Source organism: Schistocerca nitens, chromosome 1 (assembly GCF_023898315.1).
Source record: "Schistocerca nitens isolate TAMUIC-IGC-003100 chromosome 1, iqSchNite1.1, whole genome shotgun sequence".
NCBI classification, from domain to species: Eukaryota; Metazoa; Arthropoda; class Insecta; order Orthoptera; family Acrididae; genus Schistocerca; species Schistocerca nitens.
This window is the reverse complement of record NC_064614.1, coordinates 1,200,460,365-1,200,487,138: the sequence shown is the minus strand read 5'-3', so window position 1 is coordinate 1,200,487,138 and position 26,774 is coordinate 1,200,460,365.

Sequence of the window (26,774 nt, the reverse complement as noted above, 5' to 3'; positions counted from 1 at the left end):
ATCAGTGGCAGCTCATTACCAGACATTTGCAAATATCTCGAAAACGTATCATATGTGGACCCATGTTTACTGGAAAGTTTTTGTTTCTGGTATTGTACGCTCACCTACGTCAGTTTTCACTACAAATTATGATATACCCTGTATACAAATTAAGCCCCTGGTGTCCCTCTCAGCTTGGCACCCGAGCCCACAGTTTATATGGCTTGGGCCCTAAACGAGCTCTGGGCTTGCATTAGACAGAAATTTTCTCCAATTTTTCTTTGCAGTCAGAGAAATAAAAAGATACTACAAAACTGAAAACATGATTGAACTGCACAGCAATTCGTTACAAGTCTATATACGTCAGAAAGAGACTGTATGCTTTTTATTCACTTTTGTCCATACTTTAAATTTATGAGACTTCCTGGCTGATAATGTGCACCTGGCCCAGAAACATGGCTTTCACAATCAAATGCTCATACCGACTGAGCTACTCAAGCAAGACTCAAGACCTGTCCGTGCAGCTTTACTAAAATTGTTTTTGTTGTTGTGTACTTTCATTTGCAGAATTGAATATGCTTCTATTTTTCTTTTATTGAGAGGCACTGTGGTGTCACAGCCAGACACCACACGTCCTAGGTGGTAGCTTAAATCGGCCGCGGTCCTGTAGTACATGTCGGACCCGCGTGTCGCCACTGTGTGATCGCAAACCTAGCGCCACCACAAGGCAGGTCTCGAGAGACTGACTCGAACTCAGCCCAGTTGTACGGACGACAGAGCTAGCGACTAGACGTACGAAGCCTTTCTCTCTCATTAGCCGAGAGACAGAATAGCCTTCAGCTAAGTTAATGGCTACGAACTAGCAAGGCGCCATTAGCCTTACAGTGATTGTAATTAGAGTCTCACTTGTGTTCACCATAGAGATGTACAAGAAGACATTAAAGATAAGTATATGAGAAGCTCCGTTCTTTTCTTCATAGCATTAATTACGTATCCTGTTCCAGTACTTCACGCCCGTCTGCGTTAGTCTCGCGTGCCCTTAAGCCACCTCTATTTATAAGGTGTTGGCCCAGCTGCCGACACATCACATGGCGACGAGTCTACAAAGGATCTTGTGTTTTACTTTGCCCTAATTTCTTTGTGTCATGGCTTCACCACATTCTCCAGATGTACTGTCCGAATTTTATCGCTTGCAGAATCAGCAGACGCAGGCGTTATTGGATGCTCTTGGACAGCTCATCCAGGGTCAACGTGCGCTGCACACCGATGCGGCCGCCGCCGCTTCATCGCTACCGCCGCCACAACATGCTGTTGCACCTCAATTCAGACCCTTTGACGCAACCCAAGAGTCCTGGCAGGAGTGGTCCCGCCAGTTCAGCTTTCATCTAGCCGCCTTCAGAATTCAAGGTAATGAGCGGCAGCCGTTTTTGCTTTCTTGTGTCGGTGTGTCCACCTACCGAGTGATAGTGAAGTTGTTTCCCCGGCGCGACGTAGCAACTCTGTCCTACGAAGAAATTTTGTCTGCTTTAGATGCCTATTTCAAGGAAACAGTAAATGTCGTTGCAAAAAGGTATACGTTCTTTCGTACAAAACGCACGGCCGGTCAGACTAATAGGGAGTGGGTTGCAACATTGCAAGGACTTACTAGGGAGTGTGCGTTTGAATGCGAATGTGGACTTCCTTATTCAGATACTATGGTGCGTGATGCAATAGCACAGAACCTTTCTGATGTTCGCATACGGGAACAGATTTTGAAACTAGTTAATCCCTCCCTTCAACAAGTGATAGACATATTGGACAGGCAAGACACACTTGACTTTGCTCAGGAATCGTTTGAAACTTCGCCAGCAGTGTGTCACATTAACCGGCCCGCCGGGCCCGCTGCACGGTACGCTAGGCGGCCCTCGCGCCCGTCAGCGCAGCGGCAGCCTAGCTCACAAACACGTGCGCCGCGTAAGCAAGCTAATGCAGTGAAATCATGCCCGCGGTGTGCAACTAGCCCTTCGCGTGAACATTGCCCGTCACGCCAAGCTATTTGCTTTTACTGTCATAAGAAAGGACATGTCCAAAGTGTTTGCCGGAAAAAGCTCAGATCAGACACTCACACCAATTCCAGGCCATTTGCTTTGCGCCGGAATCGAACCAAGGAAACTCAGGCTCGTGAACCTTCACCCATGGATATTCATGTAGTTCATTCCACCCCGTCTGGTGACAGTGTTCATTCCACAAAAAGTGTGCGTCGACGTCGACGGAAGTCCCGTCACGTCGCACGTGATTCTGTCCCAGTGTCTGTTCCAGTTGCACAACACAGTCGCTTTTGTCGTCAGCAGGACAATAAACTTTTTGTCGACTTAGACTTTGCAGGCAAAGTGATACCATTCCAGCTTGATACCGGAGCTGCGGTTTCATTGCTCAATCACGACACGTACAACCACCTGGGCAATCCTCCGTTGCGTGCTGCAAATGTTCAGCTCAATAGTTACTCAGGCCAGAACATACCAGTGTTAGGACAGTGCAGCCTTCTTGCAACATACAAGGGACAAACAAAACTTGTGTCATTTTACGTTCTTCGTTCTTCTACTGCAGTGAACTTGTTTGGTTTAGATTTATTTCAGTTGTTTAACTTGTCTATAGTAAATCAGGTCCTATCAGTGAATCAGACTGTGCCTTCCGCCAATGTTTCTAGTCTATGTGAGGAATTTGCAGACATTTTTGCACCGGGCCTTGGTTGCGCTAAGAACTATGCACCACATTTGGAACTGAAAGGGAACGCGCAACCAAAATTTTTCAGAGCGCACAATGTTCCCCACGCATTGCGTGATGAGGTCGCAAGAACGTTGCACGATTTAGAATCTCAAGGTGTAATTGAACGTGTGCAGGCTTCTCTCTGGGCCTCACCCTTAGTAATTTTGCCAAAACCTTCCGGAAAATTGAGACTTTGTGTGGACTTCAAAGCAACTGTGAATCCACAACTAGTGACTGCTACTTTTCCTTTGCCCCACCCGGAAGATCTTTTTGACAAACTGTGCCCGGGAAAATATTTTTCAAAGTTGGACCTCGCAGATGCGTACTTGCAAATACCTGTGGACGAAGAATCCCAGCGTGTCTTGGTGGTAAACACGCATCTTGGTTTGTATCGCTTCAAAAGACTGCCATTCGGGTGTGCGTCCGCACCTGCATTGTTTCAGCAATATTTACAAACTGTTTGTGCGTCGGTCCCTACTGCTGCGAACTATCTGGACGATATTGTGATCTCCGGAAAGACAGAAGCCGAACATTTGCAAAATCTCCGAACATTATTTCAGGTCTTGCGACAAAATGGTCTTCGCTTGAGGAAGGACAAATGTGTGTTTTTTGCTCGGGATTTACCCTACCTGGGCCATGTAATAAATGCCCAGGGCATCCATCCGAGTCCAGAGCACCTCCGTGCCATACAGGATTTGCCGTCACCGCAGAACTTGAAACAACTACAGAGTGTGCTGGGTAAAATAAATTATTATCATAAATTTCTGCGCAATGCTTCTTCCATTTCAGCTCCGCTTCATCGCTTACGCCGTAAAGGTGTTCTGTTCGTCTGGACGACGGAATGCGAACGCGCCTTTCGCCAGTTGAAATCGGCGTTACTTTCACATACTTGCCTTACGCCGTTCGATACCCAGAAACCCCTTTTGTTGATGGTAGATGCATCGGATTTCGGGATCGGTGCTGTGCTTGCGCACAAAGATGGATCGCATGATCGCCCTATTGCCTTTGCGTCAAAATTGCTCTCATCTGCGCTAAGAAATTATTCACAGATAGAGAAAGAGGCTTTAGCTCTCGTGTTTGGGGTTACTACGTTTCACGATTTCTTGTATGGTCGTCACTTTACCATCATCATGGACCACAAACCTTTGACATCGCTTTTTCATCCGAACAAGCCGGTACCTCCGCGTACGGCGCAGAAATTCATTCGCTGGTCTCTTTTTCCGTCGCAGTACCGCTACGATATCTTGTATCGGTCCACTGCTAAGCACGGAAACGCTGATGCGTTGTCCCGTTTGCCTGTTGCTGAGGATAAAGCATTCGATTCTTCCGAACTTGCTTGCATGTTCATTGATGCGGAAACCGATGACGTGGTCGCATCGTTTCCGATTGATTTTCGTCGTGTAGCTACGGCCACAGCTGTTGACCCTGTCCTTGCTACTGTTTTGCGTTTTGTTGCTACGCAATGGCCCTTGTCAAAGTCACGGATCGCGGATCCGTTGGTTCGCCGATTTTTTGCTCACAAGGAGAGACTTTTTGTACGACGTGGTGTTTTGTTGTTGCGTTCTGATAATGATCAGTCCCGAGTCGTGGTCCCACGTTCGTTACAGTCCTCTGTCTTACGGCTTCTTCACCACGGACATTGGGGTATAGTGCGTACGAAACAACTTGCTCGTCAGCACTGTACTTGGTTCGGAATCGATGCTGCGATTACGAATATGTGCTCCTCTTGCGTGGCGTGTGCCGAACAACAATCCGCACCGCCGCGGAAATTCTTTGCATGGCCGAAGGCCACTTCCCCTTGGCAACGCTTGCACATCGATTTTGCTGGTCCATTCTGGAATGCTCGTTGGTTGGTTGTGGTCGATGCTTTCAGTAATTTTCCTTTTGTTGTCCGGATGTCTTCCACGACGTCTTCTGCCACAATCCAAGCCTTGTCTGCTCTCTTTTGCATTGAAGGTCTTCTGCAGACTATTGTTTCCGACAGTGGCCCACAATTCATGTCCGCAGTATTTCAGTCCTTCTGCAAGGCCAATGGCATTCAACATCTGACGTCCGCGCCGTTTTCGCCTCAGTCAAACGGTGCCGCGGAACGATTGGTCCGGACTTTCAAGTCACAGATGTTGAAATTGAAAGAGTCGCATTCTCGGGAGGACGCATTATTGCTCTTTTTGTCCTCGTATCGCTCTCAGCCCCGCGATGGTCGCTCGCCGGCTGAGTTGCTCCATGGTCGTCCTCATCGCACCCTGATGTCTTTGCTGCATCCGCCGCATCAGGTTCCTGTGCAGCGGCAGACTCCTGCTTTTGCTCCTGGCGACGTTGTCTTCTATCGCACCTATCGCGGTTCACGGCATTGGCTCGCGGGGCGCATTCTTCGCTGCCTCGGCCGCGCGATGTATTTGGTTTTGGGGGCCTCTGGTGAGGTGCGTCGGCATCTCAATCAGCTGCGCCTCTGTCGTCGCCCGGGTTCTGCTGCTCCCTGTCTGCTTTCAGCGACGGAGCCGTCAGGTCAGCACCCTGGGGACCCATCTACTGGCTCGCCTCATCCCCAGGTGTTACCGACGCTGCCTTCCATTTTGCCTCATGGCGTCGCGCCGCCGCCGCAGCCGCCGCAGCCGCCTCCGGCGCTGCCCGCAGTGGACGCTTCGCTGCAGCCGCCACACGCCTCCCTGGGTCACGCGCCGCCGATCGCTTCCCGTGACCAGCTGTCCTCCGCCATGGAACTCTTGCCCGCTCCGGACCAGATGTCGTCATCGCGCGTCGGATTCTCCGACCACATGGAGGTCGACCCTTCGGCCCCTCCTGTCTCTTTACGGGCGCATACACCGCATGTTGACGTGCACCCTGGACTAGGTTTTCAGGCGTTTCCTAGCTCCCCTCGGACCGAATGGCCGGGTGCGGGTGGCACAGCCTCGCCTGTTGTTAGGCTCCCCACCTCATCGCATACGTCAACATGGGGTCCTCCCCACGGCGGGCGGAAGCCTTATCTCACGACCGTTCGCCGATTTGCGGGGGAGGAATGTGGTGTCACAGCCAGACACCACACGTCCTAGGTGGTAGCTTAAATCGGCCGCGGTCCTGTAGTACATGTCGGACCCGCGTGTCGCCACTGTGTGATCGCAAACCTAGCGCCACCACAAGGCAAGTCTCGAGAGACTGACTCGAACTCAGCCCAGTTGTACGGACGACAGAGCTAGCGACTAGACGTACGAAGCCTTTCTCTCTCATTAGCCGAGAGACAGAATAGCCTTCAGCTAAGTTAATGGCTACGAACTAGCAAGGCGCCATTAGCCTTACAGTGATTGTAATTAGAGTCTCACTTGTGTTCACCATAGAGATGTACAAGAAGACATTAAAGATAAGTATATGAGAAGCTCCGTTCTTTTCTTCATAGCATTAATTACGTATCCTGTTCCAGTACTTCACGCCCGTCTGCGTTAGTCTCGCGTGCCCTTAAGCCACCTCTATTTATAAGGTGTTGGCCCAGCTGCCGACACATCAGGCACTATTTGCTAATAACGAACCAATAATTCTTTTAAACATACTGTTTACAGTTACCTCATCCCTCTATATCTACTGGAATTATTTATAATACTCTTGTCATCAGAAAAACAATGAATGTAACAGGTATGTAAATGTAAGGCGATTTGATTATGTCAGAAATAATAGTGAATCTAAGACTGAAAATTGTGGAAATTAAAAAATGATTTTGTTTTGTTTCCCAACTCAAAAATGTCTCCCATATCTACAATTGTTCAACTGCATAACATTACTTTCTGCAGTATGACACCAGTAAACACCTGATGCCTTAAAGAATCGAACTCCCATTACTTTGCAAATAAGTTAACATGTTATTTAATGTTAAGCATGTAAATGAGAAAATTTTTTTTAAAAAATGAAATTATGTTTAAAGTTTGTTGGAAGTCCCCAAGCACTCTCATTCTCAAATAAGAATATAGTCTGGATATTTGTGTGCGGTTACAGTACCTCAAAACATATACACCATTTCTAGCTGTGATACTTGTCTTATTGCCTTAAAGCTGTAAAATGAGATTCCCCTCTTGATGAGTAGATTATGACAGCGTTTTAAATTTAGGCAGTAATTCAAATTTTTCTGCCTCTGGAAGCCCTTAGGTAGGCACTGGATTAGCATGCCCCAAGTTAGTCACTTAGTATATGGATATGCCACTAATAGTGACAGCAATCCTAACATTGAAACTTGTGGTGCTTCAAAATTATTTATTTTCTTTTCTGAAGTCAGAAATTTCTCCCATATCTACAATTCTTTAATTTCATAGCACCGCTTTCTACACTCTCTTCATTTAGTACGCCATAAGTGACTGTTATCTTCAGCTGAGGGCTTTTAAATTTAGTACACTGGACAGGTCACACAAAATAGAGAGCAGTTCTAATCTGGTATTAATGCTTCAAATTTTGGGAGTGAGTAAATGGCATTGTGGGCATTTTGTCCCGTCTTATTACATTTGGTGTATTTACCACGTGGCCATCATCATATTACATTAGTAGTAAATCTAATGGTTACAACAATTTTATGGCAGAGCACATTGTAGATGCCAATCATTTATGGAATGTATAATCTCCGTTTTGCAAGTTTTTCATTTTTTGTAGCCAGTATAATGGTATCATTAATAAGAAACAGGCGTTTCAGTTTACTTAGTCTCTTGGATCATGTTACTTGCTGATTGCTTTAGCATTCAATCAAAAATAAAATGTGATTTACTTTCTGACCCTGAGTTGCACAAAGAAACTGGGAAGCATCATAGAACATTCAAATTTCGCCTTACAAAAAGTATTGTCGCATTTAAGGTAGGACAATTCTACAGTAATTTCATTCTCAGGAAGTCCTTAAAAACCTTATAAGACTAGAACAAGATTTCTGTCACCTACAACTTTGTACACTTTCACACTTTACGAAATATTTGGATTTATTCATTTAGAAGATTGCTGTTTTATTGTCATCTATGAAACATGCCTTAAATTGGTGTCCATAGTTTCTTGCACTGTCTTTTCCCTTTTACTTATTTCCTTTTCCTTTTTGTCTGATAGCAAAGGCATGGTCTTTTCTTAACATTGTCAATAAGTAAAGCACATGTAGCCCATTCTCTCCTTCGCTTTTCATATTGTTGGTTCAGTCTCTCAAATGCTGTTGCAGCAGAATGTGACTACTATTCAGCTGTACAGATCCCTACAGCTTAATTAAAAATAAACAACCCAAGTGAAAAACATACCGTCGATATTATTAAAGCGTGACTCCACCCAAAGATTTAACTTTTCTTCTACCTGCCGATTTCAAACGAATTTTAAAATCATTTCTATCATTTAAAGATGCTGCAATACTCAACCTCTGAAGTCCAGAACCTCACTGTTGTTTTGGATTCTTAGTATGATATTAATGGTGTTTATAAAAAGCCAACTTTTGGTACTCAGACCACAATTTTCACGGTCCAGAAATTTAAATAAATTGAACAGACCTACGTATTCATTTTACGAGATATGTTATTAATTTTCTTTCGGTATTTTTTCCACTTTCAAACTTTAATGTCGCACAATTATTGCTACGTAAATGTGATAATAAAACAGACAAATTGTACATTTTCGTTAATATTAATGAATAGAAGTATGCAAATACCTCAAGACTGCTTCCTGCAAAAATTTGATAGTGATTCTTTAATATTTAGAATAAAAAAGATATCACTGAACGTAAGAAAACGAACTTACAGGAAAATGGATTTAAAATTTTACTAAAGACTAGATGCTAGTTCAAGACACATACCCACTTGTAGTATCAAGACCATGGTAACGTTCTTCTTGAATTTCTCCTTCTTAAGGCAGCATCTTGTTGACTGGTTGGTTCGTTATTGATCTTCAGATAAGGAGAACTCCTTCTGGAAGTGTGATAAAGGCGTGCTGGTCCTCTTGCTTTCATCAGTCTTCAAAAATCATGTGAACTAAGAAACAGCTTCTACAACTCGCAAAAGTGTTTTTTTTCTTTTTTGGGAACTTGGACCAAGTGATACTGTTCTAACTTCCATTTTCACTTTATATCTTGCCATCAGTGCATCTTGCCAGTAGTGCATCAGATGCAAGTCTCTGATAACGGATACATGGCCCCTCATGCAGTACATATTTCAAGTGTTGCTTAGGTGTCGTTGTAATTGGCATAGAGCCAAATCGTTTTGGAACCTATGAGCAAATGCTCCAAAGATGTGAAATAGCCATTAAAATGTTTTTGAAAGAAATTGAAGTTTTAGGGTGGAGCTCGTCTTAAGGTAGTTGACGTAACTGTGGCGATGATTTTCTGGGTGCTTCGTAACGTTGACGTTATGCTGACGTTATGTTGGATGTTGATGTTGGTGCTTCTGCTGATCACCTGAGTGATGATTTTTGGAAGACTGATGACCAGTTTGAGGCAGAGACATCGCTGCAATGGGTCATTAGATTATGAGGAGGTAGGTAAAGTGCGACATATGCGAGAAAATAATGTTGGAGATTCGGGAACAGTTCATGTCAGGTTTCATTACGAGTGCTGGGGTAAAGCAACAGCATCTGGTTGTGCTTGTGGCCGTGACAGAGTACAGTAAAATTGGATACGGTGTGCAAGACAGAGCGGGAGTGGTATTAAAAACGGATATCTAGCTAGGAGAAAGTAAAAATCTTGGATCGTGTGAAAATGGCATTCCGGTGAAATAAGAAGTGGGCAGCCAGTGTTTCCGTTTGCCGAATGGTAAGAGGCCACCCATAGGGGTTGATATTTTAGAAGACATTTATGACATCGTGGATTATAGATTCAATGCTATGGTACGGGTCCTAGGGAGTTGTTTGGCTGAATCAGTGTGTTGATTTGTCGCAAGGGGACAGTCTTTCCAAGCCTTGTGATGTGGGTTTATGCTGTTCGTAGTAGGATCAATGAGAATTACAAATTATAGGAACGTTCTTGAGTTTAGAGATCAATCTAAGACATTTCCAACAACGATACGCTTGATCTCGGGATCATGGAGGCTCTACTTAGTGCCGTTTTAGGTAAATGACTAGTTACAGCGCAGGCTACTAAAGTAACTCAATGAACATCTGTTAGGTAGTTACCGTGAAACCACACAAATCATACAACTATTTCGTCCCAATGTGTTGTTCCCCATTACTTCATCTACCACATTAGAACGCAATTCTAACTCATGAAATCAGTTCCATTGATTAGTACTAACTGACATGGATGCCACTTTCACATATGTTTTATTTCGATAGGAGATTGTGTCATTAGTAGGACTAGCACAAATCATTTACCAAACTGTGTTGCTATTTACATTAACATAATCAGGTAACGACTAATTATGCATCTCAGGGTACACTCCTTGCATCGTTATTACTATTATTATTATTCATTCCTGTTTAGTGCCGAACTACTGCAGTCTGATTTCCAATTTTTGTTGAGTCGTTTTTGGCACATGCCGACAATCTTAGCTTTGGCCTTGAAGCCATCCTTGTTCCTTCAGGCACTGCTCTGAATGTCTTCCTAATCATTTCGTCATGAGCTCTGAGGACGTGTTCTGGTCATAGTTGTAAACCTGGATTTATATCGTCTGTTACTGCTGGGGAAACACCTTAGTTTTTTCACGAGTGGTAGCGTTGGGATGAATAATGCAGAACATAAAGCTATTTTTCTACAACTCGTGACTTACACACGCAGCCGATGAGTGGTTGGCACTATAGCTCCGAATACCACTTTTTCGAACCATTGATTGTTCATCATCATTCTATTCCTCTAGTAGCACTTCAAAACTGTTCTGAAAATTTTTACGCCCTTGACTTTGTCGAGGAATGGGCTGCTACTTAAAGTACACTTTGAAAACTAAAAGTTGATATTCATAACTTCATTAGTAAATGCGAAACCAAAAACAAGATATTGGAGGTTGATGCGTGTTATAGACAGTGACCCATTTCGACGAGCGAGATCAACACGTGCAAACATTTTTATTGAAGAAACAATAATATTAAAAATGTGTCCATATGCCACACAAATGGAATAACTACGGGCAATATATCACACAGCTGACGCATTCTGCGGAACAGTAGTACTCACACAGTTTTTTCTCCTTGTGTTTCCCGTACAACAGCGTGGGCTGTATTGTAAAAACATCAATAAACTGAGCACTCTGAAAGCAAACATATGGTCGGCAAATCAGCGTATTTCCATCTGGTGTCATGTATCCGCAGCAGAACAAATTGGGCGATGGAAGCAGAAGGGACATGGTACCAGAAGGCTTAATAGTTAACAGTCAAGCTAGCCTCTCGTCCAGAAGGTTGTTTCTAAACTCACGGGACAAACTATTATAAGTTATACCCAAATGGAAAGGAGACTACAGTCCACATGTAAAGAAATTTTAATAACAATCTTATAATTACAGTTCTTGTGGAACAGCACAACTATACGTAACTGCCATTGACAGTGATATGCCGACCAGTGTGTAGGAAGGGACTGGATGGCTTCAATATAGAAACTCTTGGGTTGCTGACGATTTCAGTTTTCTATAGTGTCCTGCACTTTCTAGTCACAGGTGAGCCTCTGAACTTTCAGAGACTGTTGTAGAGGTCGAAGATATGTGAGTCACATGGGGGAGGTATCGGAACCGTTAGGGGATATTCCAGGACCTAACATCGAAATTTTTGAAGGAGCTCGGAGGTCTTCTTGGCCACATGTAGCCCAGCGATGTCCTGAAGAAGCACTATCCTATTCGAGAGCTCACCCCTGCGCTTGTCTTTGATGCTCAGCAGTATGTTAGAATACTGCTCAGCGTTAACTGTTGCACCCTCTGGTAGCCAGTCGTTGAGCGGAGGCTCTTCTTCGCAGAATTTTTTTTTCTTACGAGGATAGCCGGGATGACGCCACTCAGTGTTCATCCGTTCGGAGGCAGGGCCGAAGTGATGAGACCAGGTTTCATCACATGCTACAATTTTAGCAATGGAATACTTCCCCTTACTCCTCGTTCTGAAGAGATGGATCAGGCAAACACATACTCTCGTTGTCTTCTGATTCTCTGAAAGTTGCTTGGGCACCCACTGTACGCTAACTTTGCCATAACGAAGCTTCTTGTAGATTATGTGGTGCACTGTTCTTCTGCTTATCGAGAGCTCAACAGCAATGTACCGTTTGGTGATCGGATAGTTCGTCCGTGTATGCTCCTCCACAGCCGAAATCGTGGCACTGGTGGTAACAATGTGCGCCTGTTTACACGTCCTGCTTCATAATGCTGACATCAACAGACTGCTCTCCGTACACTTCTTTCATGCTGCGATAAGTATGTGAAGGATACTTTCTTTCTGCGCGAAGGTCTTGGATAATAGCTCTTTTTGCTGATCTAGAGGTATGCATCACGCAAGGGACTGCGGAAACAACTCTTCAGAAATGAGGATAATTGTGCGAAGCCGTTAACGCGGCTTGTGCGACTGAGAATACCACCATGCCACCTCCCGGTTAACACATTTAGCCACTGGAATTACGTGCAAATGCGATGCAGTGAATGTCTCCTTTTCAATTTGGCGTACCATATAGTTACTCACTTAAACGAGCACACTCATAGTTTTTGATGCTTCAGAATGAACGAACGAGCACCGTCCGAACAGGCCTTGAAGGTCCAACGGTACCGACCGGCTATCGTGTCGTCCTCACCCCTTAGGCATCAGCGGATGAAGATACGGAGGGGCACATGGTTATCCCACTACTGACGTTAGTACTGTCAGTTTTCGTGGTCAGTGCCGCTACTTCTCAGTCAAGTAGCTCCTCAATTGGCTTCACAAAGGTTGAGTGCACCACGCTTGACAACAGCACTTGGCAGACCCGGACAGTCACACATCCAAGTGCTACCTAAGTCCGACATGGTTAACTTTGAAGACCTGACGGCAAGGCCGTCGATGCTGCAGAAGTGATTGCGTTTGGCCTTCCACAGCTAACTTAAACATAACAATGAAATGGTATGTATGTGTCAGTCGGTTGTATGGGATCTGTGCAGTAAGATGGGTTGACACGGAGACTTGACAGTATGGCAGATGGGAGCTATCACATTTAGACAAGACTACGATTACAGCGTAATTGAAGTTACCAATTTGTTGCAGCAGCAGTGCGAACGAACCAACACAATGCTCGTCAAACTATTTTGCTTAAGAGCTAATATTGATACTGTAGCGCAACTCCTTGGGCCGCATCAAAAGATGGGGCGGTGGGAGGGGGAGGGGGGTGCCGCAGTAGCCACCCAGAGAAATTAAATTTTCAGCATAGTTACTGACAGAATCTTACCACTTTAGCATCTTAAATGAGAAAGTAAATAGTCTAACATATTGAACCTACATGCTTTTTTCTGAATGCTTACGTAGTGACTAGTTAACCGTACATAAGCGGGAACTGTGGCTAGTGCCATCGCAACAGGATCCCATGTTTATTGTTCTGATTTCTGGGCACATTTTCTAGGCACTTGCACACCATACTATCTGAAAGAATACCAAGCACCGGCCGGAGTGGCCGAGTGGTTCTAGGCGCTTCAGTCTGGAATCGTGCGACCGCTACGGTCGTAGGTTCGAATCCTGCCTCGGGCATGGATGTGTGTGATGTCCTTACGTTAGTTAGGTTTACGTAGTTCTAAGTTCTAGCGGACTGATGACCTCATAAAGTAAGTCCCATAGTGTTCAGAGCCATTTAAATACCAAGCGACTGTAGCACACCATTTTGAAACGAACTTTCGTATTAGGCCAAATATAACAGAATAGAGACGGTTTTAAGCAACATAATTTTGTTAATTCAAAATTTTCATAAAGGGATAGGATGGTGGATGATACCTTCGCGTGTATAAAAGAATGTAAAAGTCAGTCTGATTTGTAATATTTTGGGTGATACATGGACGTAACCTACTCTTACTGTGGTAAACACCTTGACCAGTTTCTCGACTGATAGTGTGGCCAGTTTTCCAGATAGAACGGCATGTCGATGTTAGTGATCCACAGAAGAAACTACCAAACTGAAATAAATAACTAGGAACTACAGTTGTTGGCCGAAAGACGTTTTTAATGTTGATATTGTACAAATTATTACTCTCCGTACAAGTGAAGTAGCAAGAACAATATAAGTGAGTTATCTCACATCAGAAGATTAAAAAACAAAATAAAAGAAAAATTACTAAAGAATAACAGAATAAGCTTCCTCTGACAGTTTCACTGTCAAGAATGGCGATGAATATTAGAACTTGTCTGAACACTTACCGGCGAGCAGCAGAATTGTTCAGCTCAAAATATATCCAGTGACCACTTTTGCCGCCGTGGTCACTTTACCACACCTCCTCCTACTGATCTTACTATTAATTGGTAACATATACAAATCAGTACATCAATTAATTAATAACAGTAAGTGCAATATGAGATACGATCAGAAATGTTTAATCAATGTTTTAACGCCATCTTTCTTTTGCTAATTGCATTGCATTACAACAATCTTAATTTGATTTCACATTACCACATTTGAAGATGACCGACTGTATAAATCACATTCACAAATCCAGATTACTTTTATTTGACATTTATACCACAGTAGTTGATCGGAGTTATTTGCGCACGCTCCTGAGTAGTCAGTATTGAAGGACAAACAATAAAATATACCGCCACCACGCCTACAGACCACTCGACTCCTGACGTAAGCTCAAAGCCGAATTCACCAACGTCAATTAAAATTAAATATCTCTTAAAAATTTTTGAACATAGCTGCACGTTCAGAGATCGTGAATAGTTACAATTGAAAGAGAAACAGCTCTCGGTCACTATATTTTTAACAAATTAACCTGGTTTCAACACTGCTAGGAGTGTCTTCTTCAGAATTTAAAGCAAAGAATGATCTATATTCTATAACATGGTCACAGAATAATGACTAAAAACGTATGATAGGGTATATAAGTACGGAATCATCGTAAAAGACTGACAGTACTTGTATGTCATTTATAAAATAATAAATATGCCAAAAGAGCATTAGTCACAAAGCTATTTAAGATAAAGAAAACTGTGATGGCGAGCCACTAAGGGCTGCTCGTGGTGCAGGTTGCAAAACGGTGGTGCCTGCGTTAACAAATGCGGCCAGGTGAACATGGCACTGCAAAGAGCGCGCCATCTAGTAGCCGTAGATACAATTATGCTACTTCACATTGAAATATAGGCAGAAATGATTATAAACAAACAGTAATTGGTACATAATGGAAAGCAATGTTTGTTTGATAGTAGCATACAACATAACATTTTATCTACATCGAAGCTTATAAAAGTAAGATAAAACATGAAAACATCATTATGAAAATGTAGATAGGACTGAATGACAACTTGTAAAAAGCAATATTGACGTGAAATGCAGCCAAGAAACATTTGATAATTGAAAAACATAGGACTACCTTAGAAGGAAAAGAACATTTCGGCAAGCTGCACAAGGAGACCCGAAGTCAGATATCGAGTAACGGCTTTATACCGTTGAAACAATTTTTGTTACGTAGCTGTAGCTGTTCGCTAAAGGATGAAGCTATCAAGAAGACACTCCTAGCAGTGTTGAAACCAGGTTAATTTGTTAAAAATATAGTGACCGAGGGCTGTTTCTCTTTCAATTGTATCTCTTAAAATATCACTGTACTTTTTCTTGTTGCTCAACAAGAAAAGACACTCTTAAGATGCTTTTAATGTTAGTTGACTTTTTTCGATTCTTCTATTAGTTGCTAAAAGCATATTATTATAAATATGGCTAAGAATGACGGGCCTCACGAACACCTGATTCGAGTTTGACGACTGCTGGCCCAGCGGGTCGAGGAATGGTATACCATTCGTAGTCGTGTATAGTGACGAGCTAGAACATTACGATCAACTGCTTATTAGCTTGTTTGTCCACCTTTGGAACGATGTACATCACTGAGTATCAGAGATCCTATAGTTAGTTGGTAGGTTTGTCGAGGTAAGTGCCATTAGACGTCTACGCACCGGTCGTGAAATTCGCGTAAATAACGGGCCGCTCATTGAGGTACGCGGTGATGGCATACGATAGTGACCCAGAGGATCACCGAGACGTCAACATAAGTCACTATATTGCTCCTGAAACCACTGTAGCACAGTTCTGGCTCCGAGACACGGACAATTATACTTCTGAAAGATGACATCACCGTCGGAGGAGACATCAAGCATGAAGGGATGCACCCGGCGGGGTCAGGGATTTTCTCTGCCTCGTGATGACTGGGTGTTGTGTGATGTCCTTAGGTTAGTTAGGTTTAAGTAGTTCTAAGTTCTAGGGGACTGATGACCGTAGATGTTAAGTCCCATAGTGCTCAGAGCCATGAAGGGATGCACCCGGCGGGGTCAGGGATTTTCTCTGCCTCGTGATGACTGGGTGTTGTGTGATGTCCTTAGGTTAGTTAGGTTTAAGTAGTTCTAAGTTCTAGGGGACTGATGACCGTAGATGTTAAGTCCCATAGTGCTCAGAGCCATGAAGGGATGCACCCGGCGGGGTCAGGGATTTTCTCTGCCTCGTGATGACTGGGTGTTGTGTGATGTCCTTAGGTTAGTTAGGTTTAAGTAGTTCTAAGTTCTAGGGGACTGATGACCGTAGATGTTAAGTCCCATAGTGCTCAGAGCCATGAAGGGATGCACCCAGCGGGGTCAGGGATTTTCTCTGCCTCGTGATGACTGGGTGTTGTGTGATGTCCTTAGGTTAGTTAGGTTTAAGTAGTTCTAAGTTCTAGGGGACTGATGACCGTAGATGTTAAGTCCCATAGTGCTCAGAGCCATGAAGGGATGCACCCGGCGGGGTCAGGGATTTTCTCTGCCTCGTGATGACTGGGTGTTGTGTGATGTCCTTAGGTTAGTTAGGTTTAAGTAGTTCTAAGTTCTAGGGGACTGATGACCGTAGATGTTAAGTCCCATAGTGCTCAGAGCCATGAAGGGATGCACCCGGCGGGGTCAGGGATTTTCTCTGCCTCGTGATGACTGGGTGTTGTGTGATGTCCTTAGGTTAGTTAGGTTTAAGTAGTTCTAAGTTCTAGGGGACTGATGACCGTAGATGTTAAGTCCCATAGTGCTCAGAGCCATGAAGGGATGCACCCAGCGGGGTCAGGGATTTTCTCTGCCTCGTGATGACTGGGTGTTGTGTGATGTCCTTAGGTTAGTTAGGTTTAAGTAGTTCTAAGTTCTAGGGGACTGATGACCGTAGATGTTAAGTCCCATAGTGCTCAGAGCCATGAAGGGATGCACCCGGCGGGGTCAGGGATTTTCTCTGCCTCGTGATGACTGGGTGTTGTGTGATGTCCTTAGGTTAGTTAGGTTTAAGTAGTTCTAAGTTCTAGGGGACTGATGACCGTAGATGTTACGTCCCATAGTGCTCAGAGCCATGAAGGGATGCACCCAGCGGGGTCAGGGATTTTCTCTGCCTCGTGATGACTGGGTGTTGTGTGATGTCCTTAGGTTAGTTAGGTTTAAGTAGTTCTAAGTTCTAGGGGACTGATGACCGTAGATGTTAAGTCCCATAGTGCTCAGAGCCATGAAGGGATGCACCCGGCGGGGTCAGGGATTTTCTCTGCCTCGTGATGACTGGGTGTTGTGTGATGTCCTTAGGTTAGTTAGGTTTAAGTAGTTCTAAGTTCTAGGGGACTGATGACCGTAGATGTTACGTCCCATAGTGCTCAGAGCCATGAAGGGATGCAGGTCGCTCGCAACTGTCAGGTGTCTTCAATTACTACAACAGGTCCCATGCAAGTTCAGGAGAATGTCTCCCATAGCATAACAATGTTCCCACCAGCCTGCGTCCGTGGCGGACTGCACGTTTCGAGCAGCCGTTCACCTCCATGACGGCGTTCGTTGAGTAGCGAAAATGTGATTCACCCGAAGAGCCGACACATGTATTTGGGTTAACATGTGAACACATAGGAGTTATCTGCTGCGGAGCTCCATGTTCAACAATGTACGACGAACGGTGTGTTCTGAAGCACTTGTGGGTGCATCAGCAGTGTGCTCTTTCGGCAGAGATGCCACAGATCACAATCTGTCCTACCTTATAGAGCAGACAAGCCTTCGAGCCCCACGCTCTATGAAGAGTCCTGGACGTCTAACCATTTAGCACCTTGTGGTAGATTCGCTATCCTTCTACCTCTTTCCGTAGATGCTGACGACAGTAGAACGTGAACATTCGACCAGCTTCGCCGTTTTCGAGATACTCGTTCACAGGCGCTGCGTAATAACAATCTGCCCTTTGCCACAGTCGCTTATCTCAATGGATTTCTCCACCTGCAGCCTATACCTTCTCTAGGATGATCCCCCGTCCGTGTCTGCTCCGCTTAAGTAATTTTGTTACCGCGTCACTTGCCCGCAACGCCACCATGCGGCATCCAGCGTCTCGGTGGGCAGTGGTCACAATGTTTTGCAGATCAGTACAATACGATGTAAGGACCTAAAGGGGCCAGAGACGCTTGTAACGCTGTCAGTAACAATCGGTTTTATACCCATCAGGAACTGCGGCTCGTAGAAAGGGCAGGTCCGTTTCAGCCTGTTTCCGAGCTAATATTGCGAATGAGACGGCACCCAATGGACGTTTATAGCCAATGCTCACAACAGCACATAAAGCTGCACTTCTTTAGTGGGCCAAACAACATAGGAAGTAGACAGTAGCTGAATAGATGAGGTGTGTAGCGTGGTCCGACAACTCGCGATTAAGCCTCTTTTCAAGTGATACAAGGCGTCGAATGCACAGTGTTCCCAGGCCTGCACACACACACATTCTTCGTTTGCCGAACACTCACACCTCGACTGGCCTGCAAAATCAGCCGATATTAAACCCCACAGAAAATGTCCGTTCTTATAAGGAACAGCTGGCAACGTAGCAGTCAATATCCCTGCAGTTTTCTACCTGAACGGGACCTGATCATCAGTGAATGGCTTCAAATGGATGAAAATTGGATGAGAGACGTCGAGAAAGCTGGTGATGACAGGGCTTCATTTGAGCTGGAACGCGCCAGAACCGCGTTCCGCCACCTGCCACGGAATTCTTTTAAACTGTAGCAATTCGGCTTACAGAGAAGTCGACGTCCCTTCTGGCGCTAATGTCTCAGGTCGACTCAAACTCTCCCTGATACTTAATGCCCCCGACGCAGACAGAAGTTGCATCGGAAGTCAAAGCGATTAAATGGTCTTTCAAAGAGGCCTAGCCTAGACCAGCGGTCGTCAACTTTTTCTCATCAATAGCCAGTACAGACTTTGTGGAGTGGCACCTCGGGCCGCATGTGTACCGATCTTCTGATTAATTGGTAACCTACATAAATTAGTATGTTATAAGGCATCATCAGACTAGCTCTACTAAGGACATAATACGTCTGTCGCCGGCCCCCAAGTACTGATCGTTAATAGTGGGCAGCATGTGAGACAATTCGTATCGAATGTTCTCTGTTTCAGATTACTGCCACTCTCAGCGACCCTAAAGTTGTGACAGCGTAATGGCCTCACGAAGTATTGTTGTGTTCTCTGTGTGAGCGTAGACGGTAATTGATTTATTAATAACAGTAATCGCGATCATATTTAAATGCATTATCCAGTATGAGACACTATCACAAATGTTTACTAAATGATTTGTAAGTCATTTTCCTTTTACTCATTGCGGTTTATTAGAACCGTCTCTGTTTAATTTCATATTCCTCGCTACCAACTTGTACCGCATTTGAAAATGACCGTCTCTATAACGCGCGCTCACGAATCCACGTTACTTTTGTGCCAAATTTTACACCGTAGTGACCAGTCGGTAGGACTCGCACACAGCCGTGAGTTAGAACTATAAGACAAACGATAAAACATTCCCCCTCTCACATCCTCAAACACAGCAGTGGCCGCACTACTCACCCCTCTACGCCTTAGGTAAGCGGCAACCCTTACTCAGCTCACGGCCGAATTAAAATTAAGCATATCTTGGAATATTTCTGTCTCTTTAAGTATTTTTGTGGGTTACCGTGGATGAAAACTACACTCCTTACAATTTATAACATTGAAACTTCCTGGAAGATTAAAACTGTGTGTCGGACCGAGACTCGAACTCGGGATCTTTGCCTTTCGCGGGCAAGTGCTCTACCATCTCAGCTACCCAAGCACGACTCACGCCCCGTCCTCACAGCTTCAATTCTGCTAGTACCTCTTCTCCTATTTTCCAAACTTCAAAGAAGCTCCTCTGCGAAACTTGCAGAACTAGCACTTCTGGAAGAAACGATATTGCGGAGACATGGCTTAGCCACAGCCTGGGGGATGTTTCCAGTTTTAATCTGCCAGGAAGTTTCATAACAGCGAAAAGCGCACTTTCTGCGCAGGGTGAAAATCTCATTCTGGAATTCATAACATTAGTTGACGCTTTTGCATTCGCTAGATTGATATTATTATAAAATACAGATGAAGGTTTCTCATTGAAGTTTCATCACAAGTTTTTAAAAATCGGAACTTGTGACTTTTACAGCTGGGGCGGGAGGGGGAGTTATATGGTTGCAGGGGTGTGTTCTGGCTCCCAAAATTTTAAAAATTAAGCATTAGGTGGTGCTGGTATGCACTGAATGGGGCAGAGCAACTTGCTTATTTAGAAATTCTCTTTAAAAAGAAGAAATGGAGATATATACTTAATTCTTTGAGCAAGTACAACATTTAAAATTTATCTTTACAGAGTTTTAAAGATGATATCAGGCAGATGCCGTCCATTATTCTCAACACACTACTTTAATCGATGACGGAAGTTTCCTTCAACTCTTTCCAGCATATCGACGGGTAATGGCGACATCTTCACGCATGTTGTTATTATGGGTCCTAGGACGAACGTCGTGAACTAGTGAATTTCGGTAGCCCCGAAAAGAGTAGCTGCGGGGGGCTAAATAAATCGACCATGCTGGCCAGTGCAGATCGCCGCTCAAGCTGTTGAAGCGTCCTAGGAAGTGCTGCCGCAAAACAGTCATTGACACACGCGCTGTGTCCGTCATACCACCGCCCTGCTGGAACTACACTAGTGGCCATTAAAATTGTTACACCAAGAAGAAATGCAGATGATAAACGGGTGTTCATTGGACAAATATATTATACTAGAACTGACATGTGATTACATTTTCACGCAATTTGGGTGCATAGATCCTGAGAAATCAATACCCAGAACAACCACCTCTGGCCGTAATAACGGCCTTCATACGCCAAACAGAGCTTGGATGGCGTGTTCAGGTACAGCTGCCCGTGCAGCTTCAACACGATACCACAGTTCATCAAGAGTAGTGACTGGCGTATTGTGACGAGCCAGTTGCTCGGCCACCATTGACCAGACGTTTTCAATTGGTGAGAGATCTGGAGAATGTGCTGGCCAGGGCAGCAATCGAACATTTTCTGCACCCAGAAAGGACCTGCAACATGCGGTCGTGCATTATCCTGTTGAAATGTAGGGTTTCGCAGGGATCGAGTGAAGGGTAGAGCCACGGGTCGTAACACATCTGAAATGTAACGTCCATTGTTCAAAGTGCCGTCAGTGCGAACGAGAGGTTACCGGGCCATGTAACCAAAAGCACCCCATACCATCACGTGAGGTGATACGCCAGTATGGCGATGACGAATGCACGCTTCCAATGTGCGTTCACCGCCAAACACGGATGCGACCATCATGATGCTGTAAACAGAACCTGGATTCATCCGAAAAAAAGACGTTTTGCCATTCGTTCACCCACGTTCGTCGTTGAGTACACCATCGCAGGCGCTCCTGTCTGTGATGCACCGTCAAGGGTAACCGCAGCCATGGTCCCCATCTGTTGACTCAGGGATCGAGACGTGGCTGCACGATCCGTTACAGCTATGCGGATAAGATGCCTGTCATCTCGACTGCTAGTGATACGAGGCCGTTGGGATCCAGCACGGCTTTCAGTATTACCCTCCTGAACCCACCGATTCCATATTCTGCTAACACTCATTGGATCTCGACCAACGCGAGCAGCAATGTCGCGATACGATAAACCGCAATCGCGACAGGCTACAATCCGACCTTTATCAAAGTCGGAAACGTGATGGTACGCATTTCTCCTCATTACATGAGGCATCACAACAACGTTTCACCAGGCAACGTCGGTCAACTGCTGTTTGTGTATGAGAAATCGGTTGGAAACTTTCCTCATGTCAGCACGTTGTAGGTGTCGCCACCGGCGCCAACCTGGTGTGAATGCTCTGAAAAGCTAATCATTTGCATATCACAGCACCTTCTTCGGTTAAATTTCGCGTCTGTAACACGTCATCTTCGTGGTGTAGCAATTGTAATGGCCGGTAGTGTATATGTCTCCCACAGACATCTCGTTGAGTGTGGACGTAAGAGTCAGAAATCATCGAAATTCCCCGTTCGTTTTACTTCAATTCGCGACAGTGCACTCCAAACAGTTATACGTTGTAAATGTAGGGGACACCGATGAAGGTATGTGGAGGTATTAGGGCTCCAGTGGTGCATGTTCGGCTTATTTACATATCTCGAAAGATAGAAGTGAGTCGCATCACTGATCAAAATAAGTGCCCCCTAAGGCACGTCAAGAAGCGCCTCATATACATTTTGTCGAGCAGCAAAATCATCTGGATTAAGTCCCTGCACCACAGCCAAGTTGTAGAGATGAAATTTTAGTTCTTGATGAGGGATTCGCTTGACAGAAAGATCAGAGAACCCAACAGCAGCTGCATGTTTGCGGACAGAGCGTTGAGGCAATCGCAAAACAGAAAGCTTTACCATGTGAATGTTTCCGGGTGCCCTTGCAGTTCTTCTTCTTCTTTCGTTTCACCCTCTTTGGGGTACGCTGGATCAATCATTTCTTTGTGCGTTGTTCTTTTCTTAGGGCCCAGTATTTCTTCATTCTTTCTGATCTTCTTCTCCTCTCTTCTTCTGAGATGAAGGGTTTGGACTTTTGTGTGGATTTGTCTTGGAACCTTATGTTTTCATCTTTGGTAATTAATTTAGCAGTTCGATCAATAAGTGAATTTTCTGAAATATTTAATTCCACTAGGTCTTTCTCAGTTTCTTTAAACCAGTTGGGCTTTGTTTTTCGGTTACGGAAGAAGTCAAAGATTTGTTTAGTTAATCTGTTGGAATTCATTCTGAGAAGATGACCATAAAAATTTATTCTCCTTTTTCGCATAGAATCTGAGAGTTTTTCAATTTTCTTGTAGAGAGTTTCATTTTTGATGTATATAATATTATTGTCTTGAAATTTTGGCCCAATGATTTTTCTCAAAATTTTTCTTTCCTTTACCTCAAGTTTCTCCATTTGGCCTTTGAAATTCATGTTAAGTGTTTCTGCTGCATACAGTGCTTCTGGCTTAATCACTGTCTTGTAATGTGTAATTTTGGACCCCCATGAAAGGGATTTTTTGTTGTATGTACTTTTTGTTAGTTGGAAGGCCAATTCAAGTTTATTTTTTCTGGATTCCATTGCTTTGCTTTCCCCAGCATTCCAAGTAATCCATTCTCCGAGATATTTGAATTCTTTTACTATTTCAATCTTCTGTTCTTGAACTTTGAGGTATTTACATGAGTGCTTGATGTTTGTCAATATCTTAGTTTTTTCAGAGGAGATGTGAAGACCAATTTTAGCTGCTTGTTTCTTTAGTTCAAGGATTTGCTCCCGTGCTTCTTCCATTGTTTCAGCAAACAGGGCCATATCATCTGCAAAAGCAATGCAATTTACTTTAAGGTTCTTCTTTTTGCAACCCAGTCTTATACCACTCTTAATATTTGTGTTCCATTCTCTGACTACTTTCTCAAGCGCACAATTGAACAGCAACGGTGAGAGCCCATCGCCCTGTCGCACTCCCGTTTTTATTTCAAAGGGTTCCGATAGTTCGCCCATAAATTTAACTTTTGAAAATGTGTTTGTAAGGGTCGCTTTTATAATATTAGTTGTTTTCTTATCCAAACCCATTTCTTCCAGTACTGATAACAGAGATTCTCTATCAATCGAATCATATGCTTTTTTGAAATCAATGAAGGAGATTACGTATGTCTTTGCCCTTGATTTTTGGTATGCCATAATGTTTTTGAGGTTTAGTATTTGTTCCGAACATGATCTACCCTTTCTAAAACCTCCCTGGTATTCCCCGATTTGCGGATCCAATTGCGGCTCTGCCCTGTTCAAAAGGACTTTAGAAAGAATCTTGTACGTTATATCCAGCAGTGATATTCCTCTGTAATTGTTGGGGTCTGTCTTCAAACCTTTCTTGTGGATAGGGTGGATGAGAGCTGTTCTCCATTCTGCGGGGATCTCTTCTTCTTTCCAGATTTGATGGAAAACACACTTTAGGGATGTAACTGCATTTTTGTCAGCCTTTTTCCATAGTTCGGCCACTATTTGATTTTCTCCGGACGCCTTGTTGTTTTTAAGTTCTGAAATGACCTTCTGTAGTTCTTCAGTCGTCGGTGGTTCTGAGCCCGGCTTCTCACGGTTGTTTGGAATGGATTCAAATTTTTCATGGATGGGTTCACAATTCAAGAGTTTCTCAAAGTAGCCTGCTAGTATTTTGCAGTTTTCCGTGTTGTTGTGAGCAATGGTCCCATTTACATCTTGAAATTGGAGGGTGGGTGCTTTGTATCTTGATAACCTTTGTTTGAACGTTCTGTAAAAGCTCCTTGTGTTGTTTTTAGCAAATTCTTCATCAATTTGGAGGAGAGTTTTGTTTTCATGTGTCTTCTTAATCCTTTTTATATTTTTATCTACCAGTTTTCTAACTGTAATGAAATTCAGTCTACTTTCGTCTGTTTTCTGTGATTGCCAATTTTGCCATGCCTGTTTTCTTGTTTCAATGAGGACATCACATTCCAGCGACCACCAGGCATGTTTTTTACTTTTTTTGTTAGGTGCTATCCGTTCAGCTGTAGTAATGAGGTTTTCCTTGATATCCCCCCAGCTTTGTGTCTGAATGGTTTCTGTTGCTTTTGTGAATTCATCTGATTTTAATATCTTTTCTGTGCTATACTTCCGACCCTTAATTTGTTTCATGCTGCGTTTCCTGTTTGGGATGACTTTGAACTTAATTTTAGAAAGGTAATGGTCTGAATCCAAGTTTGCACCCCTGAGTACCCTAACGTTCATGATTTCTTTGCTAGAAATCTTCTTAATTGCCACATGATCAAGTTGAAATTCCCCAAGACTAGGATTTGGGGATACCCATGTCTTTTGTCTTCGTGGTAGTTTCTTGAAAGCTGTGGATTTAAGAATTAAATTGTGTGCTTGGCAAAGTTCTATTAGTCTCAAACCATTTCTGTTTGTTCTCTTGTGTGCAGGATAGTTTCCAACTATTTTCTTATATCTTTTTTCTTTACCAATCTGTGCATTAAAATCTCCAAGAAGAATGATGATGTTTTTATCTGGAATTTTCTGAATAATGTCATCTAGATGATTCCAAAACGCCTCCACTTTTTCTTTGTTTTTCCTGTTATCCTCGTTTATAGGGGCATGTGCATTGATAATTGTGTAGATTTTGTTTGTGCCTGTGAATGTAAGACTTGAGATTCTTTCTGTTTGGGAATCAAAGCCAACTATTGAGTTCAAGATTTGTTTGTTGATTATAAAGGCTGTCCCAAGATGTGGTACATTTTTCATTACTCTCGGTCCCACTTTCCCTTTGTATATCCTAAAACCTTCGGAATCGAAGGTATCTGTATCCAGGTATCGTGTTTCTTGAATGGCTGTTATGAGTATGTTGTGGTTCTTTAGCGTATCTGTTAGATGTTTTAGTTTTCCGGTTTTCAACAATGAGTTTGCATTGAAAGTTGCTAGGTACGTTGATTGCCTATATTGAAATTTGGATGAGATTACAAGACACTCCGACTTGTCTTTGTGCAATGTTGCAGACTCCCCAGAATCCGAATGTCTGCTGACGTACTGGCGTACGGTGGATCGTCCACCTGGGGTAAAATAGTTTACATCACACACTTCCATGATTGATGAAAGTTATTTTGGGTGTGGCCCAAAGGCCACAAAATGTACAACCAAGATTGTGAGTCCTGGAGGTAGTTCTTCCGCTCTCTCCGCCGTTGGGAATCTGAACTTCCTCTTCCGCCTTTGAGACCGTTGACCAGGTTTCACCTAGTAACCCTAGGCAGGGGCCCTTACAGGGTGCTACCATCCGGAGCCAAATGGACCCAGGTTTTTTTTAACGAGGTGTTACTCCTCCCCCTCCTCCTTCCTCATCACTTGCGAAATGAGGCCCCGGACTTGGGACCGGCAGTGGTGGAAGCCTAGATTTTTTTTTTTTTCACTTCATCAGTTTCCCTGATGCTGTTTACTGATGAAACAATCGACTGCAGGCTAGGAACACGACCAAGGTGCCCACTACTGAAATTGGTACGGAATGCACGTCGCGGCTAGTGATTGAGTGACCGAAAAGTATACCCCGGCAACGAACGCGCGCTCCACTTCGGTCCACTCCATCCTCGATGCTAACTAAACCAAGCTGAGCGACAACTTTACGGTCCGCTCTCTCGAATGTGCCTACCGCCACCCTCCTCGGAGCAATCGTCTCCTCAGGACGCCAATCTCAAATAAACGAGTTGCTCTGCCCCACACTGCGCACGCAAGAGTACACTCAACTCACGAGACGCGATTCGTGTAAAGTCATCGGCACACAGATCGCACATTCGAACGTCGAGCGTGCCGAGTTTCTGACGTTATAGCGTGGAAAAAGCACGCTGGGGAGTCTTTCCGAACACGCAGAGCAATACCTATCATGTCAGACATTCTGATCGTGCATTTGAATGAAGGCCAATGAGGTAGAAGAGCGCCACCTACATCACACGCACGTCATCTGTCATCAATACAGAGAAGCGAGTCGTCATATTGGCTTTCAGTTGAAGTTCATACGTACGAGGGCAGTTCAATAAGTAATGCAACACATTTTTTTTCTCGGCCAATTTTGGTTGAAAAAACCGGAAATTTCTTGTGGAATATTTTCAAACATTCCCGCTTCGTCTCGTATAGTTTCATTGACTTCCGACAGGTGGCAGCGCTGTACGG